We start from the raw sequence: 27,007 nt of genomic DNA, 5'->3' as shown, positions 1-27,007 counted from the left end.
GAGAAAGGGACACTTAATTACAAGTAGTCCACAACTGTGCTGAAGTTACAACAGCACTGAAAAAACTTACAACCATTGCAGCATCTCCACGGTCATGTCATCAAAGTCCAGGTGCTTGGCAACTGATTCTTATTTATGGACAGTTGCAGTATCTGGGCTCCCCTTTGGTGGCCTTCTGACCAGCAAAGTCAATGGGGAAGCCAGATTCACTCAACAACCATGTTACTAACTTAGCAACCACAAGGATTCACTTAACAACGTTGGCAAGAAAGGTTATAAAACGGGGCAAAGCTCGCTTAATAAAGGTCTCGCATAGCCACAGAAATGTTGGGCGCAATTGTGGTCGTAAGTCAAAGGACCACCTATACTCAAGGCTTTTCCCAGGATGGGAAAGGAAGCAATTAGATGGGGAACGTTGAACCTTCCTTCTTAGCTTCCGTTTTGGGCACAGAGGCGTAAGGATCCCAGGATCCTTAATGACAACAACAAATTGCAGAGCAGGGGAAAGGTATCAACCAGCTCTGTTTAATTTTAATTAACAGGAGATCCCCGAAGCCATTGGCAAAATGAGAAATAAGCAAACAGCAGAAAGCTCCACCCATCCCTCCAGGGGGCTCACAATCCTGGCAATGACTGTCATAAGAGTCCCAGTTGCCTCCTCAGCCCATCTCCAAATATTTAACTAATTAACAACTACCTGCTCACATGTTTTGGCTCCTGTTTACCCATCTTGTTGTGGAGGAAAGCAAGCCAATTACAATAGACAGCATGGGGAGGATCCAGCAACATAGGGGAAAGGAGCATTCCCTGACCCAAGAGAGAAAGGAAGCAGAAGGAACTGTGACTGTTGTATGTACTTTGGATTTGTTCAGTAGGATTGGGCACAAGCAAGAATCATTCAGTTTGCCTTTAGCTGACCAATCTTCTCCAACTCCATCTACCCATTTGTTGTGTGATATGTGTTGGAATTGTATGACAACCTGATACAGCCTGGTCAATTTGGTCATTTTTTTTCTTGCCAAGAAGAAAGAGAAAGATAGAGGCAGGGGTGGGATTCTACCTGGTCGGACCAGTTCTATAGAACTGGTTGTTACAATTCTGTGCAGTTTGGAGAACCAGCAAACCACGCCATTGGCTGGCCCTGCCCCACCCTGCCAACTCACCCCTTACCTGGCATGTGGGCCATCAAACTTGCCTGCATTTGGTAAGTCACTATTTTTCCTTTTTTTCACCTCCAACCATCAGCTGTTCTGCTGTGCCAGGAGATTTAGATTAGCTAGAAAGCAGGAAATTGTTAAAAGCAGATCTGAACCTTCCTTAAGACTGAAGCTTTTATTTTTCAGTGCAGATTCAGGTAGCAGATGGCAGAAGGATAGATCTCTGAGTGAATCTGTGATTCTGTGAGCAACTCAATCTGCCTGCCTGCTTTGCCTGATTTTAGGTAAAAGTTGCTCTTTTTTTATAAAAAAAATCAATATTTACATAAATATTTATAATATTTACATACAAGCCACACCCAGCCAGCCACATGACCACCAAGCCACACCCACAAATTAGGCCACACCCACAGAACAGGTTGTTAAGAACTTTGAATTCCACCCCTGGATAGAGGGCAGAAGTTGCCTTTCTCTGTCCCCTTTTTAAACACACTTAAGAGAAGTTTGAAGCAACTGATCCAATATGGAGTTTAAAGGAAAGGAAGGAAAAAAGATGCTAACTTATGACATGTCACCTTGACCATCCATCCCCTAACCAAGAGTGCAAGATTGTTCACAACATTGAGTAGAGTATGTTGAGTAACACTGAGTAAACACAGCTAATTGGAGGTCCAGTATGTTGTATGAATTGAGACTATTGGGTTTATTTATAAGCTGGGGTTCAATTGACACTGAACATAGCTGCTGGTTAAGAGAAGCTCTCCAGGGTTTGAAATCAGACTAAATCCATCCCAGGAAATGAAATGGTTGACCAAGCCAAAGGCAAAAATATGCTTTGCCAATGAACTTGTGCTTTGCCTTTCCCTAGTGCTAGCTCAAGTCTTTTGCTGCCTGAAGCAGATCATCATGTGCCTACATCCCATGTTCCAGTCAAAGTTTTTCTGCATAACCAGACATCATTTTCTAACCTCATGATGCCCTCACATTTTCCGTTAAAAACACCAGCTTCCTTTTTCTGTGACAAGTTGACCTGCCACTTGACTGATGCTGGCAAGCAACTTGAGGAGTGGGGTGGCGGAAAAAAACATGATGATGTGACATCTCTAGCTTGGTCCCCTAAGGATGTATTCTATATCTGCAGCTTTAGAAACTCCGGTAATTTTGTTTCAATCACAATAAAGTGTTGTGATGGTGATGTTGATCAATATGAATCCAACATCTGCTGGGCGTGGGCCTCTTTACTGAAAGTTATGGATTATAATTGATTCACACTGATCTTGTGTCGGTGGGTCGTTGGGTGTTTTTCAGCTTTCTAATCTGACAGAGAGAGTGGCTAAATCCAAAATCACTGAGCTGTGCCCGAGAGAAGACTAGACCCAGTTTGGTCTAATCCAGGGGTGGGATTCAAATTTTTTTAACAACTGGTTCTGTGGGCGTGGCTTAGGTGGTGGGCATGGCTTAGGTGGTGGGCGTGGCTTGGTGGTCATGTGACTGGGTGGACATGGCTTGGTGGTCATGTTATTGGCTGGGTGTGGCCAACTCAATATCACTCACATCAAGGCACACATCTCCTCACCTAGCCTCTCATGACTGTGGGGATGCTGCAACAGTCATAAGTGTGAAAAATGGTCATAAGTCAGTGCCATTACAAAGGCACTTTTTTCAGTGCCATTGTAACTTTGAATGGTCACTCCACACAAGCAAAGTACCAGCAAAGGAGGGGAAAAAACTCAAGAGACGTTCCTGAGACAGGAAGTCTAGTCCTGCCAAGAATGTAATAAGGGTTAACAGAGAGGCAGTTTCTGTAAGCAACACCAGAATGTTTCCTTCCTGCCTTCCTTTCAGGATTAGACCAGTAATTTCTTCTAACAACCGGTTCTCCGAACTGCTTAGAATGTTAACAACTGGTTCTAGCAAATAGGTGCGAACTGGTAGAATCCCACCCCTGGTCTAATCATGGTTAAGGAACCAGGCTAGAAACCAGGAGTCAGAATTCTAGTCCTGCATTAGACATGAAAGCTGACTGAGTGAATTTAGTCAAATCATTCTCTCTCAGTCCAGCCCACCTCACAGGGCTGTTACTGTGGAGAAAATAGGAGGAATTATTAGGTTTGTTTTCTACCTTGAGTTATTTATAAAAGTAATAAAAACATTAGATAGATAGATAGATAGATAGATAGATAGATAGATAGATAGATAGATAGATAGATAGATAGATAGATAGATAATACCTTAAGACTTTCCACTTTTAGTTCTCATTAACCACTCCACCACATTGGTATTTTCCTTCTGTCTCCCTCTCCCTCTCTCTCTCTCTCTCTCTCTCTCTCTCTCTCTCTCACACACACACACACACACACACACACACACACACAGAGTGAGGGATAGAAAGTGGAATTACATTTAACAATCAATTTGATGAGCAAACACGCTTCCCTTTCTGATGCAGTTTTGCCACCTTAGGTATAGATTCCCAGCTACTGCATTTGTCAGGCAGATGTGAATTACAAAAGAAGAAGAAAACGGGGAGGGGGGGGAAATAGAGAGGTTAACACTCACCCCTGCCATCTGTGCTATGCAAAGATGCTTTTTCAATTCCCCACATGTGCTCTGGGGCCTGGAAAGCACACACATACCAAGATGTGTGTGTTGAGTGTCGGGGTTGGGGGAGGCCTTGGGTTGGAAGAAGATTTGGATTTATTTCACATAATATTTATTTTTCAGCTTTTCCTTCACCCTCCATTCAAAAAGAGAAAAAAAATCAAAACAAAACAAAACCTGAAATGAGGGGGGGGGGAGCTTTTTTTTTTTTTGACGTAATTGGACCCGACACCACGGTTTTTGTAATAATAGGGAGATTATTGAGGTGACGAATATGCTATACCCTTAATGCATTGAAAAAGGCGAGGAAAAATAACAATCCAAATAAAGCACACACACACACACACACACACACACACACACACACACACGGTCACCTCAGATTCTTATTTTCACACCGTTCCCCTCTGGACAAGAAACAATTACATTTGTATTGTAGGGGGTGGTGGTCCCCGCCTCATCGAAAACAGGGAGGGCTTGAAATGCAATCTCCGTATGTCGGAGCTTCTGATTATTCTAGGATCTGTATAAGATGAAAAGGATTCAGCATTCAGCACCCAGCTGCTGAAGGTTGATCCTCCTGGCTTTTATGTTATTCAAGCTCGCTTTCAAATGAAACCAAAGGCAGGCCTGAAGATAGATCTGGCACTTCGATTGCCTGAAGTCTCATCATTTTTGGGGGGCGAGACACAAAGAATAAAGACCGGAAGATTCTCGGACAAGACATCCCCTCAAAGGCTTGCGATTCCCAGAGGGCTTCACTGTGGTCCAACGAATCCTCCTACACCACAGAGGACCTTAGGAAGGGCAGTGGGGGGGGGGGGGAAGCAGTGCAATATCCTGCTTAGTTGACAGCTAGCTGCATCCAGAGACCAGGAATACAAATCTCAGTTCCAACAAAAGCTGGTTTGTGGCCTCTAGCAAGAATCTGTTGTTTTGACTTTTTACAGCAGGAATTATGAAGATATTCTTGGTTTTCTGGGAGCATGGGAAACCGAACCTTTGGATGCTGCTACATTAAGTCCAGGCACTCGTCACTGTATACTTTGTGACACCTGTTATCAGGTGTCAATCTCTGCCTACAACAGGAATGAATGAGAGTTGGCCTGGAAGTCATAGGGAGCTAGTCAATCTTCCTTCTGTGGTTCTCAGACACACACACACACACACACACACACACAGAGGCAATGCCAAAAATTTGGGTGGCTTGTGTGTGTGTATGGTAGTGGTTTAGAGAATTTAAAGGGAAAATGCATTATTTAAATTTTGCAGTTGCTAACAGGAATCCTTTCATCCAGTGGTGGGATTTACTACCGGTTCTGTGGGCGTGGTTTGGTAGGCGTGGCAGGGGAAGGATACTGTAAAGTCTCCAGTCAGAGGTGGCATTTGCCAGTTTTCCGAACAACTCAAAATTTCCGCTACCGGTTCTCCAGAACTGGTCAGAACCTCCTGAATACCCACCTCTGGACTTTGAGCCCCAGAAAAGAGCACGTTCCACCTTATTTCCAAATCGGCTCTGATAAAAGTGAAAATCCAAGGAATCGATTGGATTTTTTGGGATCCCTTCTTCCCCACTAGACTCAAGATTTTTCAATGTCATTGTGGGTTTCTAAAAGAGCCAGGCTGGTGTAGTGATTAAGTCACCAGGCTAGAAACCAGGGGACTGGTTTCCCACCTGAGTCATGAAGCCTTGGGCCAGCCACTCCCTCCGTTCGCTCTAGGAAGGAGCCAGGAACCAAGCCAGATATCTGGAAAAACCTGACCAAGAAACCTGCAGGGCCTGGTTCAAGCAGTTGCAGAAGTCAATGATGACTTGAAGGAAATCTGTCCCCCCCCAAAAAAAAAGAGGGGGTCCCAAATTGGTTGTTCAGCTTATGCTTTCTGTACATGGAGAGGAATTTTTTAACTACCAGGAGAGCTGTTGACAAGAATAGGCACAACATATTCACAGCCTCCATCTCTTTTATTTCTCTTGGCTGTGCAATATCTTGGCTTTAGAATGCAGCATTTCCTCGCCACCATTATTTATTTCCCCTGTAGGTCTTTCTTCCTGGGTCTTAAAAACCAGTCAAGAAGGAAAGAAAGGGCGTGGGGGTCTTAAAAGTCATTTGGAAGCAGATTTTGGGGTCCCCATAACTACTACTACTACTACTACTACTACTACTACTACTACTACTACTACTTATTATTATTATTATTATTATTATTATTATTATTATTATTATTATTATTATTATTATTATTATTATTATTATTATCAAACCTCCTTAACAAATCCTTACATCAAGAAATGGAAGGAAAGAGCTTGCTTCCTGAGGGCAATCGTCATCCTTGTATCACAAGTCATTCTTACTATGTTACAGAGCACCTGATATGCAGTAAACAAGCCATATACATTATAACATGGGGTCTCCTGCCCATACCTCTTTCTTGATTTCAATCCCTATATTGACGGACCCTAAGTGTCATGTCATACACACAACTTCTACATGCTATTACAATCTGGACTGGAACAACTACTACAACTACTTCTAACTACATACTAAAACTTATTGTGACTTATTCTTATTGCTCAACATAAAAAAAACACCACAATTATTAATTCCCAATTGTAACTTCAAAAAGGCAACTATGATCTTATACACAACGATCTCTCATCCCTTGATTGGCAATCTCTATTCATTGGATGCAATACTGTTGAAAACCATTACAACATATTTTTACTTGAATTCAAAAGAGTCATCAAACTATATGTACCAACAACAACTCCCAAAACAAAAAAAAAAGCAGATTACCCATATCAATAAGGAAACCAATCCAAAAAGAGATCACTTGGCGAAAAACAAATCTGGTCACGTTGCCAATTTCAAAAACCGATACAAAAATTTATGCCACCAGATAAAGACCGAATGCACCAATTATCACATTAAACAAGAGGAAAACCTTCTAAGCACCAATTCCACCCGTGCTTTTACAATTTTGTAAACAACAAACTAAAAGACTCAAGGTCCATCCCTCCTTGATAGGACCTGATGGTAAAGACTGCACGACGACACCATTAAAGCCAACATCTTTAACACATTCTTCGGCTCAGTATTTGTAAACAGCAATGGATCATGCCCAGTATTTCCTAGCCACACAGATAACAACAATGATCTAATACATATCGATTTCACAGAAGACAATGTTGAAAAAGCACTACGCAACCTAAAACCATCTCTATCTATTGGACCGGATGGAATATGTGCCTACTTCTTAAGAAAGCTATCCTCTGCCATAGCCAAACCTCTAAGCATAATCTTTGAAAAATCTTTCAGAACCAGCTCCTTGCCTAACCTATGGTCACAAGCCACAGTCATCCCCATCTTCAAAAAGGAGACCCAAGCCTAGTTGAAAATTACAGGCCAATCTCCTTATGCTGCGTCATCTGTAAAGTCATGGAATCAATTATTAACCAATCCATCATCCTTCACTTAGAGACAAATAACCTACTCTCCAATAAACAATTTGGTTTCAGAAAAAAACTATCCTGTAATCTGCAACTCTTACACTGCAAAAACATATGGACGACACAACTCGACCAGGGCAAAGCAATAGACGCAATCTACATAGACTTCTGTAAAGCCTTTGATTCAGTGGTACACGACAAACTACTCCTAAAAATAAAATCCTATGGTATCTCTGGACAACTAAATAACTGGATAGAAGCATTCCTGTCAAACAGACAACAAATGGTCAAAATCGGGAGCGTACTATCAAATCCAGTACCTGTCAATAGTGGTGTTCCCCAAGGCAGTGTTCTAGGACCAGCTCTCTTCATACTCTACATAAACGACCTCTGTGATCATATTAAGAGAAATTGCGTTCTCTTTGCTGATGATGTAAAGCTGTTCAATACCACAGACAATACTGCTACCCTACAAAAGATCTTGACTATGTATCAGAGTGGTCAAACAAATGGCAACTTCAAATCTCAACAAATAAATGCTCTGTCTTACATATTGGCAAAAAAAATCAGAAAATAAAATACAAGCTGAATAGTCAAGATCTTGTTGATGACTCAAGCTCTGTAAAGGACCTGGAATACTCACCTCTAATGATCTAAGTGCTAGAGCCCACTGCAACTACATAGCCAAAAGGCATTAAGAGTTGTTAACCTAATCCTACGTAGCTTTTTCTCTGGTAATATCACACTACTAACCAGAGCATACAAAACATTTGCTAGACCAATACTCGAATACAGTTCATCAGTCTGGAACCCACACTACGTATCTGATATTAGCACAATTGAGAAAGTCCAGAAATATTTCACAAGAAGAGTTCTCCACTCCTCTACTCGTTGTAGAATACCTTATGCCACCAGACTTGAAATTCTAGAACTTGAAAACCTTGAATTACGCCGTCTTCGGTCTGACTTAAGCATGGTATATAAAATCATACATTGCAATGTCCTACCTGTCAATGAATACTTCAGCTTCAACCATAACAACACAAGAGCACACAATAGATACAAACTCAAAGTAAACCGCACCAAACTTGATTGCAGGAAATACGACTTCAGCAATAGAGTGGTCAATGTCTGGAATACTCTACCCGACTCTGTAGTTTCTTCCCCAAACCCCAAAAACTTTAACCTTAGACTGTCTACTATTGACCTCACCCCTTTCCTAAGAGGCCTGTAGGGGCGTGCATAAGCGCACCAACGTGCCTACCGTCCCTGTCCTATTGTTTCTCTTATTCTTTTATTTTTCTTATATGTACCCATTTCATGTATTCACAACTATGTATACATTTATACTTATTATCTTGTAAACAATTGGCAAATCAAATAAATAAATAAATAAATAAATGGTGCAGCCGGCTGCGGCTAGATGGGACCAGCAGTCCCTGTTAGCAAAGCCTCCACCACGATGGATAATGCATGTAAATTCATCTGATCTCTCAGGCAGTTGAGTTGTTACTAGCAACTACTCCTTAACCCTTTTTCTTTCAAGTAAAGACAGCCAGATCAAATTTTCAGAAAGGTACAGCTGAGAGACTTGAAATAAAGAATGCTCTTATACTTTGGGTAACAATGAATCTGAAACAAGGCATCAGACTCAGATGTGATAAGGCTGGTTTCTCCGACGTCTAGATACATCGCACTAATATTTCTGCAATTTTCTGTTAGCGTAAATTAAAGAAAATGGTCTCTCACGCTTTCCCGGTCTTAAGGAAATAGGCACATAAAAATAGGTTACATTAGGAATGTATGACAAAGTAGATGTTTTTATAATGAATGGCAGGACAAGAAGCAAAGGGTTCAAATAAATAAATAAATAAATAAATAAATAAAGAGAGAAGCAACTTAGTACTAAGGAGAAATTTCCTGACAGTTAGAACAATTATTCAGTGGAACAACTTGCCTCCAGAAATTGTGGATGCTCCAACACTGGAAGTTTTTAAGAAGAGATTGGACAACCATTTGTCTGAAATGGTATAGGGTTGCCTGCCTAAGCAGGAGGTTGGACTTCCCACTTTGTTATTCTGTTATAAAAGGATGTGTGCAGAAATGTTTTTTAAGGGAAAGATTTATTAAAATATGTAGGCATTTCCATAAAAACGTAATAAGCTAGTGCAGAAAAGGGAGAGAACACAGATGAAAGTCCATCATAGTCCAGTAATGTATTTCTCTCAGTGTCAATGGGGAACCAAACAAAGTCTTACATTTGGGTGTGGGGGAAAATCAAAGGACTGAGTGTGGAATGGGGACTATATTGGGGAGCAAAACACGCAGATTGGATCTGAGTGTCTCAGAGGATCATAAGCAGATTTAAACTTTTTTGCTACCGGTTCTGTGGGCATGGCTTGGTGGGCATGGTGTGGCTTGGTGGGCGTGGCAGGGAAAGGTGACTGCAAAATCCCATTCCCTCCTCACTCCACTAACCTGCTTTCCAGCTCCGTTCTCCTGTGCAGGGCAACAAAAGAAGACCCAGCCAATCAGCTGGGACTCAGGAGGCAGAGAATAGATGGGGGATGGAGCCAGTCAGAGGTGGTATTTGCCGGTTCTCCAAACTGCTCAAAATTTCCGCTACCGGTTCTCCAGAACTGGTCAGAACCTGCTGAATGTACCACCTCTGAGCATAGGATAAAGTGAAAAGCAGCTATAAGAAAAGCAAGCGTTGTAGGGGCAGAAGTATTAGTGTCAAGATCAAAAGTTCTTCTGCATTGGTCAGTGCACGTATAGAGAACATGAACCACAGCGATATTTGGGTTTATTTCAGAATTAATATGTTTTTGTCACCTTCTCTTTTCCTCTCCAGGAAACCCCAGCTTCTCAGCCCAGCTTCCCTGGCCAACACTCCCCTACCCATGGTCTTGCCACTCCCCAGAGAGCATGAGAAAGAGGAAATCCAGAAGGGGACCCTGCTTGGTGTGAGAGACTTCAGAGTCCAAGTGCCTAGACTGGCCAACCATGCTCCTCTATTGCTGACAGACTAAAAAGTCTTCTTGGACGGCTTTCCCTGGGTCCAGGGGTGGGATTCAATTTTTTTTCACTACCGGTTCTGTGGGCGTGGCTTGGTGGGCGTGGCAGGGGAAGGATACTGTAAAATCTCCAGTCAGAGGTGGGATTTGCCAGTTCTCTGAACTACTCAAAATTTCCGCTACCGGTTCTCCAGAACTGGTCAGAACCTGCTGAATACCACCTCTGCCTGGGTCCATTTGCATATCAACATGGTATTCTGTGCCATGTCCTGCTGCACTGTCCTTCCATGCCAATGAAGTGTTGAGATTGCATGAAATGGCCCACATTCTGCCATTTTAGTTTGAGAACTCTGGATTGGACTATCTCTAAGTTCTCCTCCAGGTTGTACAATTCTATGCTCCTAAGGTGGTTCCAAGCATGAGCTATGAGACAGATGCTTTCCTGCCACTCTTCCCCTGCAAGTGTACTTTCAACTCGACAGTAACACTGAATTTTAAAGAGCAAAAGTCTCTGACAGATCAGTCCTCCGTGAATTTACATTCAATTCTTTTTTCTGAGCCATTCAGGTTAGTGACTCCCATTGCATCCTGTGGTAATGAATTCCACCAGTTAATTATGCGATGTGTGAAGAAGTGCTTTCTTCTTACTATTCTGAATCTTCCAAATAGCTTTTGAGAGAAAAAGAGAACTTCCCTGTCTGCTTTCTCCGTGCCATGTATGATTTTATTCACCCCAAACACATTCACATTCGGCTACCTTCTTTCTAAGATAAAGAATGCTGATATTCTAATTATTCCCTACAGCGAAGGTGCATTGGGGACCCTGAGAATCTCCAGAAGGAAGTTGTATAGTACAGGTAGAGTATCCTGAGGAAAATTTGTTTCAGGGATATGCATGGTGTATCTTTTAGTCATGCCAATGGGGAAATTTAATTTTCTACCTAGAAATACACGTTGCTTTTCCTTTGAAAAATTCGCAGTGGCTTATACTAAACCCATCCCAAGTTCAACATTCAACATTGTGTTGCTTCTTGTGGTGGCCTTGGTAATCCCAAGTGTTGTATATATTTTCATACTCGTAATACTGCGTTCTGATTGGTCCGCCAATGCCACCTATTGATTGGTCTATACTGAATACTTGAATACTGTTTATAATTGGTCCGCCTGACGGCGGGAAGTTTAAGAAGCTGTCGCGAGCCGCGAGCAGCCGCTAATAAAAGAGGCTGCCGTGGCTCCGGTTTTGTTGAAGTTACTGAGAGCAAATAAAGAGCTGAATTCACACTGGTCTCGAGTCAGATCTTTCCCGCGACAGAACACCGAGTACAAAGCTTATACTGCCATTTGGAACCATTCAGGAATATGCTTCAGGTTGGGGTAAGAGCCAGTGGGTGTCGCCCCAGTAGAGGCTGGGCATCTGCAGAATCAAACCCCCATTGTTCTTCAACTGCATCCATTTACTTCCTGAAAGCCCTCCCCTGCTTCATTGCCCTTAAAACAGCTTAATCATATTTATTGAAAATAGGGAGGTTACTGAGGGAGCCCTTGGTGCTCGGATTGTGTAGCCATTCCCTTGAGCAAGCAGGCACGGCCCGCAACTGGATGGTGTCAGCGGAGAAACACTACTGAAATAATTCCATCCGATAGCCTCTGTCGCCTTCCGGATCTCTTTTCCAATTTTTAATATCTAGGACATTTGCAGTTCTGTGAAGCAAACCCTGCAGCTGGGAGATGGAGGCCAGACGGGAGGGAGAAGAGAATTTGCACAGCTCCAAGATCCAGCCAACAGACATATGACACTTCAGCAAATAGCCAGGGGCTTTGCCGATGTCCTTCCTTCGTTAACGTACTTAACAAGCCTACTGTTGGGCTCCGAGGCCTTAGGCAGAACTTGGTGCTAGTTATTACCAGCTGCAATACAGCTCTCCAAGGGTCTCCCCTTTTCCTCCCTCTTCCTGTGATGACCCCACACAGCATCTTATTGATAGGAAACCAGTCTCTTCCCCTCACAGGGTGAAGAGTTCTCCCCTAAACCTGCTGAAGAAGCAAAGAACCGTTGGATCTTGCTCAAATTAGAGATGGGTCCAAGCCTTCTGGGTTGTCATATTTATTCCACTACAAGGCTGAACCAACGAAGACTTAAAGTCAAGTCTTCAAGCCATTAGGGACTGGATTATTCATCAGTGACTGACATATGAGTAAAAAAACATCCCTGACTTTTTTTCCTCTCTCTCAGTGTTGGAACACCTACATAGATTGTGAGGTCAGTCTATGGGTGGTGTTGAATTCTGATTCTGATCTCTGGCTCCCCTTCCTAGTGGCAAGGATAACAGACGTCCAACTGAAGCAACAGCATTCTTATTTCTGTCTGAGCAATTATGGCCTAACTCAGGGGTGTCAAACTGGAGGCCTGTGGGACGGATGTGTCACGCCCACTCCAGCTCCACGAATGTGAAAAACATTACGAAACGTCACGTGACGGCAACGCGATGCCGTGAGTTTGACACCCATGGCCTAACTAGTCACAGAGAAAAGCAGACCTCCCTCCCTTCATGCTTATTCTTTTCTGAAACTATCAATACTGGCCATTGTTCCACCTGGGAATGTTGTCCCGCCTCTGCCCATTTCAAATTAAACTCATTGCTGCCTGCTTAACAACAGCTCTCCAAAGCTTTAGTCATAGTTAATGTTAATACAGTATTTGTGAGACTTTTAAATATGAGCTTGCTTGTTTTCTTGCAGACATTTCATTAACCAAACTAGGTAACATCATCAGGACTAGCACTGTTACCTAGTTTGGGTAATGAAACATCTGCAAGAAAACAAACAAGCTCAGAGGGCACCTCATGTCATCCCTGAGCTACAAATATTCTCCTTTAATAGTACTTTAAAATACTGCACAAGAATTAGCTACCCATTATTATCCTTGCAAACAACTCTGCAAGATATTGTTCTCCTCCCTTGCTAACAGCAGAAGTTGATGACCGAGGTAAATAGAAGTACCTCCATATTTGGAGCTGGATTCATACCACAGGCTAAATCTTAAACCTGGATAAACCGAAGATGCTATACCAGAAGAAAGAGCATTAGACAGTATGTGACAGTATGGTTCATACTACTTGCTAAGATAATAGCTAGTTTTCTACAGCCTCCTGAATCACCGGTGACCTGACCCATCTACTATCTTGTGTGAATGCAATCTATAGTATAAATTTGTGGTAGCATGAAGTGAGAATTTGGGAATTTCTGATTTCTAGCACTCTGTCCTAGTCTCTATATTGTGCCAGTTCTGATGCCACTCCCATTTTTTCCAGAAGAATCTGAAAAATGTACCTCTTCCCTCAATTACCTTGGACAGTACAACAAACTGAGATATAGGGACAGGACAAGAAGGATTGCAGAACAGAACTCAGTTCTCCTCCTGAACTGGCTACTCATTTTATTACAGCATATTATCTTATCTATTTATTTGTCAAATATAAAAGGTTGTCCAACTCCAGGATGATCGCAGGCAATATTTTTATGGTGTATGAAAAAACAATTAAAAACATAGGATTTTTTTTTAGAGTAGTAAACATTAAAAAAGAGAAGTACACGCCCTTTTTGTAACATGCACCATTTCTACCAGAGCCCCATCATCCAACCTAGCCCCAAAAGAGCTAGGTTTTGAGGGCCCTTTTCAATGTGGTCAGTGGCAGTAGAAATCTCAGGGGGATATTGGTCACTGGTGGTGCAGTGATTAGCATGCAGTGTTGCAGGCAAACTTTGCCCACAGCTTTGTATTGGATCCTGATGTGGCTCAAGGTTGACTAAGACTTCCATCCTTCTGAGATCAGTAAAATGGGGATTGTTGGGATAATATGCAAATAATGCTTATACTGTAAACCAGGGGTCTGGTGGCCTGGGTTTTTGGCTGCGATGGCCTCCTGCAGCCAGCGATAACAGAGCTCTGAGGGCCACATGCCAGAGATGGTATTCGACAGGTTCTGACCAGTTCTGGAGAACCAGTAGCGGAAATTTTTAGTAGTTCAGAGAACCGGCAAATACCACCTCTGGCTGGCCCCACCTCCATCTATTCTCTGCCTCCTGAGTCCCAGCTGATCCGCTGGGTCTTCTTTTGTTGCCCTGAACAGGAGAACGGAGCTGGAAAGCAGGTTAGTGGGGTGGGGAGGGAATGGAGATTTTGCAGTAATCTTCCCCTGCCATGCCCACCAAGCCACACACACCAAGCCATGCCCACAGAACCGGCAGAAAAAAAATTTGAATCCCACCCCTGGTCTCCAACCCCCGATCCATGGACCGGCACCAGTCTTTGGCACGCTAGAAACCGGACTGCGTTAAACAAGCGACCCCCCCCCCATCCGCGGGATGAAGGCGGCACATGAAACCATGCCCCCTCCAGTCCGTGGAGAAACCTCTCCCCTCAGAACCCGTCCCTGGTGTCCAAAAGGTTGGGGATCGCTGTGCTGTTGTAAAACACTCAGAAATGGCTGAAAAGCACTATGCGGCAGTATATAACCCTAAATGCTCTTGTTATATTATTGCAGAGGGCAATGAGTTCTGCAAGAAGGATGATCACCGCTCTCTTCTCCTGCCCAAGATGTTTAAAACCACAGCTACCAAAGTTCAAGTGTGATAGCTTACCCAGGACTGTGTTCACGGCATATCTTAGTTTCTGTTAGGTATGGTCGGAGGGTCCCATAAGAACGAGGCGAGAGTAGTGAACAACAGCTCTTTATTTTAGAGGAAGATATCTGAGACAGCAACCCCAGCCGCGGCAGCTCTTCTTATAGAGCTGGCCGCGGCTAGGCAGCCAATGACAGTTCTTTGAGTTTTAACCAATCGCGGCAAGCCCCATACGAGCCAATCAGGAGTGTTTTACAAAATCCAATCACGGTCCAGCTTTCCCGGACCAATAGGATTGCAGGTCTTCAAGCCTGCTAGTATGGAACAGTTTCAAAGTCCTTTCCAAGGGGCCTTGGCCCTGTTCCTAAGGGTGGGGTCCAACAAGGGGAACTCAGATCCAGTAGCCTTGCAATATTGCACTTCTTACTTAGGGCAGAGGGATGCTGTTTTCATCAGCACCCCTCTCCTGGATGAAACACACACTTCCTCTGCTCCCCCCCTCTCCTCACACGCGCCCCCCATCCGAAAATCAGCTTGCCCAGCAGCTGAACCCTGCCGTTTGATCCAGCCATCTCAGATGTTGCACGCTGCTTATTAATTGAGAGCTACGGCTGTGCAAATGGGCACTTTGAAGCCCGTGTGCCAGCTACCGAAGGGAAGCAAGGCACGTTTGGTGTTGAGGGTGGGCAGACATTGTGGAGCTGTCTTTTTGTAACCACCTTTTCTTCCCCGTGCTTCGAAATTACTTTCCACCCCCTCCACCTCGCCCGCTTCCCTGAATCTAATAAAGACATTGCAAGAGGCAAACAAAACAAAAAAAAACAACAAGAAAAAGAAACCATAAAACCCGCAAACAGAGCCACAAAAGCATGAAACAGCTTGAAAATCCAAGCGCTGATTGTGATGAGTCCCATCCCTGGCGGAGCTTCCATCACTCCTGCTTTCCTTGGGCCTTGTAATGGAAATTAAATTTGGACACAAGTGCTTGGGCATATTTATTATCCTGCTGCTATTGATCTGTCAGGGAGAACAGAAAACTGCTACTTCAGCTGATATAAGGCAGGGAAGCACTGTGATTAGACTAATAGGCCTTTCACGGATTGAGATTTAAGTGCCGGAGTGTTGAAATTTGTATTACCCCCTGGAGCTGCTCTGCCGCCGCCATCCCGATCCTGTTAGCATAATGTGCTCACAAACCTCTTGCAGGAGAGCATCATCAGATTTCATGCGCTTTCAATCGAGGAATGCAGCGGAAGGGCGGGGAGGGGGAGGGCAAAACATATAGCAAAATTGGTTGTGGAAGAGAATCAGGGAACAATATCTTTGCCAATTGAACATTTTTACTGGGATTAGGGCACACCATACTCTACCAATGTGTCTAATAACAAAAGCAAGCCGGTTAATGGCATTTCTGGAAAATATCTGCTGAAAGAGATAGCATTAAAAAAATCTTTTTTTAAAACTCTCTCTCCTTTTCCAAAGCTGACCTGCCTTGTAATCAACATAGGAGCCTGGCTGGATTAGAGCAAAAACCCAAGTTTCTGTTCCCATCAACTCGAATAAAACAGCAACGGGATGCCCACAAGCAGGACATGGATCCAGGATCTTGCTGGATCCTCTCACATAGCAATAGCACTTAGACTTATATTCCACTTCACAGTGCCTTACAGCCTTCTCTAAGTGGTTTACAGAGTAAGCATTTCGCCTCCAACAATCTGGGGCCTCATTTTACCAACCTCGGAAGGATGAAAGGCTGAGTTAACTTTGAGCCGGTCAGGATCAAACTGCTGGCAGTCGGCAGAATTAGCCTGCAATACTGCATTCTAACCTATGCGCCACCATGGCTCACATCTCCTTTAAGGAGCATTCTCCTTAATACCCACATATAACAGTGTGGGTATTCCTGCTAGAATTTCCAGTCTTTTGACTGATGGGAATTCTGCAAGCTTAACCCCAACACAGCTGAACAGTATTCAAGGAAGTTGTTCTAGAAATTAAAATGGTGCATAGTGTCCCCAATACTCAGTTTTACCTTCATGGCAACCCTGCAGGTTAGGCTAGTTTGAAGGTTGAAGACTGGTTCCAAGAGTTTCAAAGGGGGATTTTGAGACCGGACATCCCACCCAAGTGTTTAATGTTGTTTAAACCAGTGTTTAACATTGGTTTTCCTGACCAATATCCCATAAATATTATTGCTCAGTCGCTAATTTGTATCTGACTCTTCACAGCCCGTGGACCGTAACATCCTGTCCTCCACTGTCTTCCAGAGTTCACCCAAATTCATGTTCAATAAGTTGACAATACTATCTAACCATCTCATAGTTTGCCATCCCCTTCTCCTTTGGCCTTCAATGTTTCCCAACATCAGGGTTTTATCCAATGAGTCCTCTCTTCTCATTTGGTGGCCAAAGTATTTTGAGTTTCCACTTCAGTATCTGTCCTTCCAAAGGACCATCAGGGTTAAATTCCTTTAGGATTGACCAATTTGATTTCCTTGCAATCCTGGGGGCTCTCAACTGTCTTTTCCAACACCCCAATTCAAAAGCACCCACAGCTGTTAGAATCAGCCAATCTCATTGTACACATGTTGCCCTCTGACAATAAAGGTTTGAATTGAATTGACTTGAATTTGAATTGAATTGAATTACATCCATGTGCTATCGTCCGTTTTGCTGTTGTTTTTGAACTGTGTTTGTAGGGTTGAGAAGAAAATTTAATTTTGATTTAATTACATCTTAATTGATCTTCAAGTAAAATTAATTCAATTAAACGTAATAGAGCTCATTACTACCCATGTGGTTAATAGTTTTCTCTTTGGGTTGTTAAAAATTATAACTTGCTGGCAACTGATAGAGAGCCTCTCAAGGCTATTTCCAAAGCTTTTTTTTCCAGGGGCGTTCACATGCAGCCCTGGGGCCAAAGATTATACAGCCCCAAAAGAAGCTATAGGGAGGCAAGATTGGACGTGCCTTTCTTTCGTTTTTCTTTTACGACGAAGGCAGGAAGAGGAACTTCAGCTTGGCTATAAGGGCCTCCCAATGCCTCTGGAGCAGAAGTGATTTTTCATGGCTGATCTCTTGGGGTTGGGGGGAGTGATTTTTGGTACTTTCTGAAGCAGCTGGCTAGACAGGAACAATGATACTTCACAGATTTATTTCTTCTTTTTAAAAATTTTAGGAGTCTGGCTTCTTCTTCTTTATTATTATTATTATTACAGAATCATGTTTTCTTCCACTTGGCTTAGACAGCTAGGCAATGTTGCTGTCTAGAAGGTCTAAAGAGCTGTGAACTGTTGGCCATCAAAGGTTGCCCTGTGTTGTTGCTAACTGGCAGATCTTTGGTGTCAAAGTTTCTTCCTGGTCCAGACTGTTCTGTCAGGTATGACAGGAGCTGTCAAAGAGGTAGTACGGTGTCACCATTTTTGGAAAGGGAACATGAAAACCTGAGATGAATTTTCAAGGGGGGTGGGTGAGGAGGACCCTCCTCGTTCCTAGTGAAATATTTATTTTCACCTGGAAGGTTCTGAAAATAAATTTGAGCAACTCTTATACCATTTCCCACCCCTTACAACCACGGAGGAAGTTTCCACCATTATCAAAGTAGCTGAGTAACAGGAAAGGCAACTTGAATAATGCCCACAGGAACATGCATGGGTTTTTACAGAGCCAACATTTTGCTAACACCCTGTTTTTCATATGGTTTTTCTCTCAGTGATTTTCCTTACCACAAGACAAAGACGGGATTGCTGCACTGTTAACTTGGGTGCCGGGAGCTCCCAGCCTATAGACATGGAGTCAAATCGGAGTCAACCTTTCTCAAGCTAAAAGTTTTTTCAGTGCAGAGCCTGAGGCACCACACCAAAACTGGAGAGAAAAGTAGTTAGCGCCACAGGAAAAAAAAAATCTAAAAAACAATAAAACTTGAACATCTTTTAAAATACCAAATATTCTTTGAAACTCCAAGAAGAAAAGCATCATACAGATAGTCCTCGACCTATAATGTTTCATGTAGTGACCGCTTGAAGTTACCGTGGCACTGAGAAAAGGGACTTATGAACTTTGTTTTCACACTTACGACCCCAGGATCAGTGGTGGGATTCAAAAAATTTTACTACCGGTTCTGTGGGCCTAGCTTGGTGGGTGTGTCAGGGGAAGGATACTGTAAAATCTTCAGTCAGAGGTGGTATTGGCCGGTTGTCCAGAACTGGTCAGAACCTGGTGAATACCACCTCTGCCCATGATCACATGATCAAAATTTGGGCGCTTGGCAACTGGCATGTATTTATGATGATTGTACTGTCCCAGGGTCATGTGATGATTTCCATTTGTAACCTTCCCAGACGGCTTTCTGACAAGCAAAGTCAATGGGGGAAGCCATATTGGCTTAGCAACTGCATGATTCACTTAGCAACTGCAGTGATTCGCTTAACAAGAGTGGCAAAAAAGGTTGTAAAATAGAGCACCACTCACTTAACCAATGTCTCGCTTAACAACAGAATTTTTCGGGCTCAATTGTGTTTGTAAGGCAAGGACAACCTGTACTTTAAAACAAAACCAGCAAACTTAACAAATCCAGCTAGCCCTTGAGTTACGGCTCGAAATCGAGCCCAACATTTCTGTGGTGAAGTGAAACATTGGTTAGGTGAATTTTTTTGCCCCACTTTAAGACCTTTCTTGCCACCGTTGTTAAGTGGATTGGTGAAGTTGTGAAATTAGTAACAAAAGTTGTTAAGTGAATCTGGCTTCCCCATTGACTTTGCTTGTCAGAAAGTCGCAAAAGGTGATCACATGACCCCCTCTGGACACTGCGACCATCATAAATATTGAGTCGGTTGCCAAGCGTCTGAATTTTGAGCACATGACCCTGGGGGTGCCGTAACGGTCTTAAGTGTGAAAAATGGTCATAAGTCACTTTTTTCAATGCAGTTGTAACTTTGAACAGTTACTAAATGAACCGTAAGTCAAGGATTATCTGTTCTTTGGTGTCTACAGTGCAGCTGAATGTTGGCAACAAAGGCAGGAGGTGACTCCAGTTTTCTCCCACACTTAGAAACCAGGATTTATTCAGTGATCCTCTTACCTGAGGGAAGAATTTGGGATCCCTTCCTTTCTTTCTCCATCAAAAGTATCTAATCCTCTTCCCTGAGGGGAGAATCCGGGACCCCTTCCTTTCTTTCTCCATCAAAAGCATCTCACACCTTGTTCTCTTGGGAAGATGCAAGAAAACTTTGTTTGCTTAAGATCTAAAAGCATTCCAGTGTTGATTTTCCTAATAACCACCCAGCTCCTCCCAACCAGAAATGTCATTTCTAAAAGAGAACCGATATAATAAGCCCTCTGCTCTCTGCAGGGGCATTTCATCTCCTGGGAGAGGACAGCTTCTGGATAAATATCATGAATATGCAGATTACATATATGCTGATTTATCTGGAAAACAGCTCCTGGGCTTCTGTTTCACTCCCCTTCCTTGCAGTGATGTTCTTCGTTCTTTCCTTTTCTAGATAACCTGTTCAGAAAGCTTGACCTTTGTTTCCAAGGAAAGTCTTTGCCAGAAATCAAGTGTGGCACTGTGATTCAACTGGTGTGTGTGTGTGTGTGTGTGTGTGTGTGTGTGTGCTTTGAAAAATCTTACAATATAGAAACAAAAACTCTGTAAGGGGGGTAATAGTTTCAAATTTCTACAGAAATACACCTAGAAGCCAGGATTTCTTCCTTCGCAGAGGCCTAACTTTCCAGCGATGTACTTGTTTGATGCACGTATTTATTTGACACTATCAAATATGTATACATGATGTATATATTTGTTTTATACAACCACATGCCGTGCAAAGAGAAAAGAAAAAAGTGAGCATCTCAAAATCGTTTAGGCCAGAAGTGGGGAACTATGGCCCTTTTTATGACTTGTGGACTTCAACTCCCAGAATCTCATCCCAGTGTCTGTTTTTTTTTTGTTCAAATTGAAACAATTTTTGGCTTCCAAGCCACTCATAGCACAGGCGGAGGAGCGGCGGTCAGTAATGGCCGCCACGAAGAAACCTGCAGCCGGACAAGATTGTGCAGGAGGAAGAAAGTCGGAAGAGCTGTGAAAGTGGTTTTTGACCGGGACAAAGTAAGAGAAAGTACCCTGGAATTTGAAAGTTGCTAAAGATAAATTGTTTCCAGAGAGAGTTACAGGCGGCGAATGGAATTTTAAAAGGGAAAGTTTTTTTTTTCTTTTCACTCTCCTTCCTAACGTGACAGCGGATGGAACTATAAGAGAAATCGGAAAACCTGCATTGGAGGTAATTAAATGCTGAAGGGATAAGGATTTCTGAACATTTTTTTTAAAAAAAAGCAACCGGCACCATTTTAAAGCATGAAATTCCATTCCGAATCTCATCCCAGCATCCATTTTTGTGTTTGGATTGGAAAAAAAATTGGGTCCTCCGCAGCACCATCTCTGACCCTGGCATCGCGAATTTTCTTCCCTGGACACCTGATACGATCAATATGGACAGTAACCAGTACCCTTTTTAAGCATGAAATTCTACCCGAATCTCGGTGGCCATTTTTGTATTCGGATTTTAAAAAATTTTGGCCTCCCAGCCACCCACATCCCTGACCCTCAAGGGATCTTGAAGGAATTTTCTTCCCCTGCACCAGATATGATCAATTTTTAAAAACAGCAAACAGCAGCATTTTTAAGTATGAAATTCCACCCCGAATGTTGTCCTTGCATCCATTTGGGTTGAATAAAAATTTAGCCTCTTGGCCATTCCTGACCCCAGATCAAATGTTGAAAAAAAAAAAGTCATAAAATTGGCTCCAGTCATTGAGCAAATTTACAGCTGTCTCAGTGTCTACTCATAAAACATTCCTATGCCTGTTTTAGTAGTTGCCATAAAAGGGAGGGGGAGCGAAAGTACATTCCAACCCTTATCTTTAAAAGATTGTAACTAAAATACCAGAGTTTTTGCCTGCAAACATATTTAACTGGAGAACGTGAATAATGACACCCAGCCTGTGAACGTGCTCAATTGGAGAATCTGGTTTATGAGACATCCAGGGGGAAGCGGGGAAACAGGGTCACAGACTACTAAATTACATATCCCAGAGTTGGCTTCATACAGGGCAGTACCAGTATGTCGCCTCTAATGAATCCTTTGAAGTTTATTGAAGTTTGGCTGGAGAATCAGGATTTAATTAGAGTGATTGCTGGAATCCTGACACTCGGTTTATGACTGTAATCTCAGGCTCAATTATGGTCATAACTTGCGAACTACATGTGTTTGCTGCCTACCCACATTTCCATTTCATGCGCCACCTGTTTCAGTGTGAAAGCTGAGCTCCTTGCCTAATGATCTTGGTTTTAATCAGCAACATCAAGACGCCAATCAACTAATCACATCTAGTAATCCTGCCTGGGATTCGTATTCTGTGAATATGTATAAAAGTCTTTGACCATAGATGGGTACACAAAACACCTACCACAATTGCATGTGCAAATATGGAAACCGCCATTCATTCATGTCAATCATACTTTAGCTAAACAGGAAGGCTATATGGCATTGTGCTGATTTCTCTCTCACATCACCTAACCATTCTTCCCCCTCTATACTCCTTATGCAAAGTGCAGGTGCTAATCACGCCCCTTAATGATGTATAGATCAGCCTGCAGTGTGGTATTTTCAATTACTTGCAATGTCTCCTGACCTTTTGCGAAGATGTCAAGAGAAATAAGAGTGATTAATCAAATAGGTTTGGACTTATAGATGGCAATATGGAGGAATAGCCTACTCTTTAAGACATGCATGCAGGTATGCACTTATGCATGCAAGCACACACATAAAGCTTGCCAGGAAGAAGGATGAAAGTGACACAGTAATTGAGGGATTTTTCATGCAATCTAGCTCAGTTAAATTGACCTTCGTAACATATTAGGAGGCAAGGATGTCAAAACACCCATGGGATGAATAGCAACAGAGGTGATATTCAGCAGGTTCTGACCAGTTCTGGAGAACCGGTAGCGGAAATTTTGAGTAGTTCGGAGAACCGGCAAATCCCACCTCTGACTGGAGATTTTACAATGTCTTTCCCCTGCCACGCCCACCAAGCCACGCCCACAGAACCGGTAGTAAAAAAATTTGAATCCCACCACTGAATAGCACAACTTACGCTAAGCACTGCAAATATGAATTGCACATCTTGTCATCTTTCTTCTTTTTTTAATCAAGTTTTTTAATTTCAATCTATACATACACAACAATACCTTAACAGTGTGGCTTCAATATATCATACATTTTATGTACAACTTAATGCCAATCATATCTTTTAGTACACATATTCCCATTAAATCATAATCCTTCATTGTTTATTTTCAACATTTCAATACACTCTCCTAATGCCAGCCACCATATCAGTTAAACATACCTGGTAATTTCATTATTCAATTTCCTCCCCAATATTTTTTTTTTTTTTTTAATAAAAAATTCTCATTTGGCAAGCAGTATGGTTCCAGGTTTCACATTTCAATACAAACATGATCATAGTTACCTATTCATTTTATTTATTCAATTTCATATCACATTAACCTTATTAGTATTAAATATTAAACTTATCTCATCCAATTCCAATTCATCTTATAACTTATTTCATTTTCCTTAGGATATTCTCATATCTTATTTTTCCAAGAGTTTGCAACATTGGGCCTAAATTCATGAGCGGAGTCTTTCTTCCTTCCCATTCTAATTTTAAAGATGATCGGATATATTCCCTAACACTGTTTTAGAAGAAATCCACTTCTTGTGGATATGTGGAGACAAGGAAATTCAGTTAAGTGTTTCTTGGAGATCTGAATACAATGAGCAAAGCAACCAATTTTCATAAAGTGGGTGAGGGTTGCTTTACCACTCTGTTTCTGAATCTTCGCGAAGTGTTGCCCAACCACTTCTTAAAATTGCCTTTCAGCCAGATTGATCCCCAGCTGAATGAGTGAAAAGAAAGAGGGATTTTTTTTTTTAATGCAAGACAGAAAAAGATGAACAGTTCAGATGCCGGGTTAGTTAAGTCATGTTCCATTGTCTTTAAGCTGATTAATTCTGAAAGCAAAAGAGAGCAAAGGAAAGAGTGGGACCCTCAGGCTGACCTATGTAGAATCCAAAATCCAAATGACCAATAGATGGCAGGGCAGAGTTTGAATTTTCTGTCTCTCTTTGCCACCACAAACCATAAGCCCCGGGGGAAGGCATTACATAATAAAGGTATCTTTAAAAACAGGAACGAAACGAGAGAGGGGGGGGGCTTTTTGTCCATGTGGAAATCAAGGCAGGACCAGAAAAACCAGAAAGTGGGCAACAGTAAAATGATTGTGTGGAATTACACAAAGCCCCAGGACACGGCTTCCTGAGGCTTGCATGATAACCACCACCCCCATCAGGGATGCTCTGAAGCTTTAGTGCTTAATTTCCTATTAACTGCTGATAAATCCAATTAGGCCCTGCCAATAATTAGCGACATCTGCTCTGTTCCTTTGCAGGAAAAGGCAAATAGCCTGCAGGCTGTGATGGAGGAGCAGGCAAAGCTCAGGCAGCCCCTGTGGCTCATTCAGCTTTCCCAGCCTGCCTCGGCCTTGCTATTTGCATCCCTCAGAAGCAGCCTGACGTGACTTGTTATTTTCCAGATGACTCTAATTAAGTTGTTCTATTCACTTTGTTAAATTAAAGAGGTGGGGAGGCCCCGCTTCTCTCCCAGCCTCACCCACCCTCCCACCCAGGGCCCACTCCAGATGCACCTTCCCTTCTTCTCCATGTTTCCCACTCTGGAGCACTGCGAGGAAATAAATAGAGAGGGCTGGTAAAAATTAACTGTAGAGGAGATGGGAAATGAGGTGGAAAATTGTAACGTTTTGCCATTTAAAGGCTGTCTGGCTTATCTCAAAGGGAAATGGAGGTAGTGGGGGAGGGAGAAGAAGAGAAGAAGAAGCCAGTAGGTAAAGTAACAATCCACCCAGAATTTATTGAGGGCAGGCGAATATGCCATTGAGTAATTCGGGTCCAAATGTTGTAAGATTCAGGCTGCAGGAGGGAGAAGGAGAGTGAAGTAATATGCCATGTCCTAAACACTTGGCAATTGTGCTACTCAAAGCTAACAGAGCAACAGCCTTATTGCTGGGGCACAACGCAAGACACAAAATGGTTCCTTTGTGTTTGGAGTTGCTAGCATTGTGTACGACAGTGTTGTGACTCAGAGGTTTGAACCTGCTCTGTCAGAAGACATAGGCTCGAGTGATGAGGAAGATCTGGCATTAAGGTTTGAGCCTGCTTTGTTGAGTGACATAGACGGGAGTCAGGAGGAAGAGGAGGACTTGGCTCTAAGATTTGAGCCTGCTTTGCTGGAAGTTTCAGAGTCGTCTTCCTCCCCAGAATCTTCCTCCCTGATTGTGCCTCAGGTGTCGGCAGATAATCAGGAGAGCGTGCCGGAGTCATTGGCTGAAGATCAAGCAATGCTGGTCTGATGCAAGGCAAAGACGCAGGCAGAAACGTGAAATACAGCGTAAAAGGAAATGTCAAATCAGGGACTGAGAAAAGAGACTGACACGCCCCTCAGGGAATATAAGGAGGCGTGTTAGCTCTGAATCCCTGTTCGGGTCAACTTGTTTATTGAGTCAGCAGTTCGGACAAAATTATTCTGTGTGGCGTTTGCCTCTGATTTATGGTTCTGCTCGTTATCAGACTTGGTAGGCAGCTTCTGGGAAAACTGCCAAAGACGGATTCAGCCAAAGGAAGTTAACTCTGTCGTTCCTGTCCCTGTCTGTTTGTGTATTTTCCTTTGGAAATTTGGACTCTCACTTTGTGGCTACAGGTGAGACAGAACAGACAGGTAGATCTCATTGAACAACCACTTGTTCAGCAGTTGTTCAAAAGTATGCTGCATCCTCACAGTTGCATCTGTCACAGTGTCCCCATGGTCACGAGGTCATAATTAGCGACTGGCTTGCAATGATACTACAGCATCCTGTGGTCACATGATCGCTATTCACAAGCTTTATTTCTGGCTTCCCAACAAGCAAAGTCAATGAGGAGGTTGCAAGCGGTGATCATGTGACTACCGAATGCCACCACCACGTGGGATTCTCCTAACAACGGCAACTGGGACTGCTGGAACTGCCATTAAGTCAGCGCAGTCATGTGTCATAGCGCTTTATTATAGCATTGCTTAGCAGCAAAGTTGCCTGTCCCAATTACCATTGTTAAGTGAGGATGACCTGAATCAGGTTCAGCAGGAAAACATATGAAAAACCATACACTTGCAAGTAATCAAAGCTAGCAAGCTCTAGACTGGGTCTGGTGTACATATTGTACATACTGTACATATCCAATTGGGAAACCAAATAAAGAGAAAAGGGAATATTCCTATTTTACACCGGCCAACACTGTTCACTATATTGGTCCATACAGGTAGCCTCAACAACTCTTTTAAAAAATGCAAATGACCAGCTGCCTGCAAGGAGAACAAATTCTTCCATTCCCCGTCATCCACCTCTTGGATGAGAAGTGAAACGTCTTCAAAGAAAAACCAGAAAGTCCAGTTGCCTCTTGGGACAGCCATGACCTGGATGGCTGAGAATCTCCATAGATGTCCATACTTTTCTGTCAGTCCAAATCATTCTTACTTTCACTATGTCCATACACCATTTTTTTTAGTTTTTAAATTTGTCACTTATCTCTTCTTATGAATTTGGTCAACTCCATCCAAACATGATCTTCTCGGTCTTCCCCATCCTCTCATTCATTTGTTTTATTCTGTTACTTAATCTTCATTTGTTCTCCCTACATCAAGGCTATGCAGCTACTCAACTGATGAATCAGCTTCATGATATCATCGTTGACAAAGAAGACCTCAATGACATGCGTGCATGTGCAGAGGGTGTGGCCCCCACACATGCATTGCCTTATGGGTGCTGGCACGCGAGGACAGAAGGGTTAGCCATCACTGGCATAAGTGATCAGAAGCATGCTGTTATATACAGGTAGTCCTCACTCAACAACAGGCTGCTTAGCAACTATTTGAAATTATGACAGATCTCCCTGGAGCTACTGATGATTCATTTTTGAAGTTCTGACAGTTGCATACAATCCCGGGATTGCATTTTGGTTGACTGGCAACTGGCTCATGTTTACAGCA

The sequence above is a fragment of the Notechis scutatus genome, chromosome 2 (genome assembly GCF_049901735.1).
Source record: "Notechis scutatus isolate UNSWTSFEM ecotype Mainland chromosome 2, rNotScu1.2, whole genome shotgun sequence".
In the NCBI taxonomy this organism is placed as follows: domain Eukaryota; kingdom Metazoa; phylum Chordata; class Lepidosauria; order Squamata; family Elapidae; genus Notechis; species Notechis scutatus.
The sequence above is the reverse complement of the archived record's forward strand: the minus strand, read 5'-3'. Positions refer to the sequence as shown.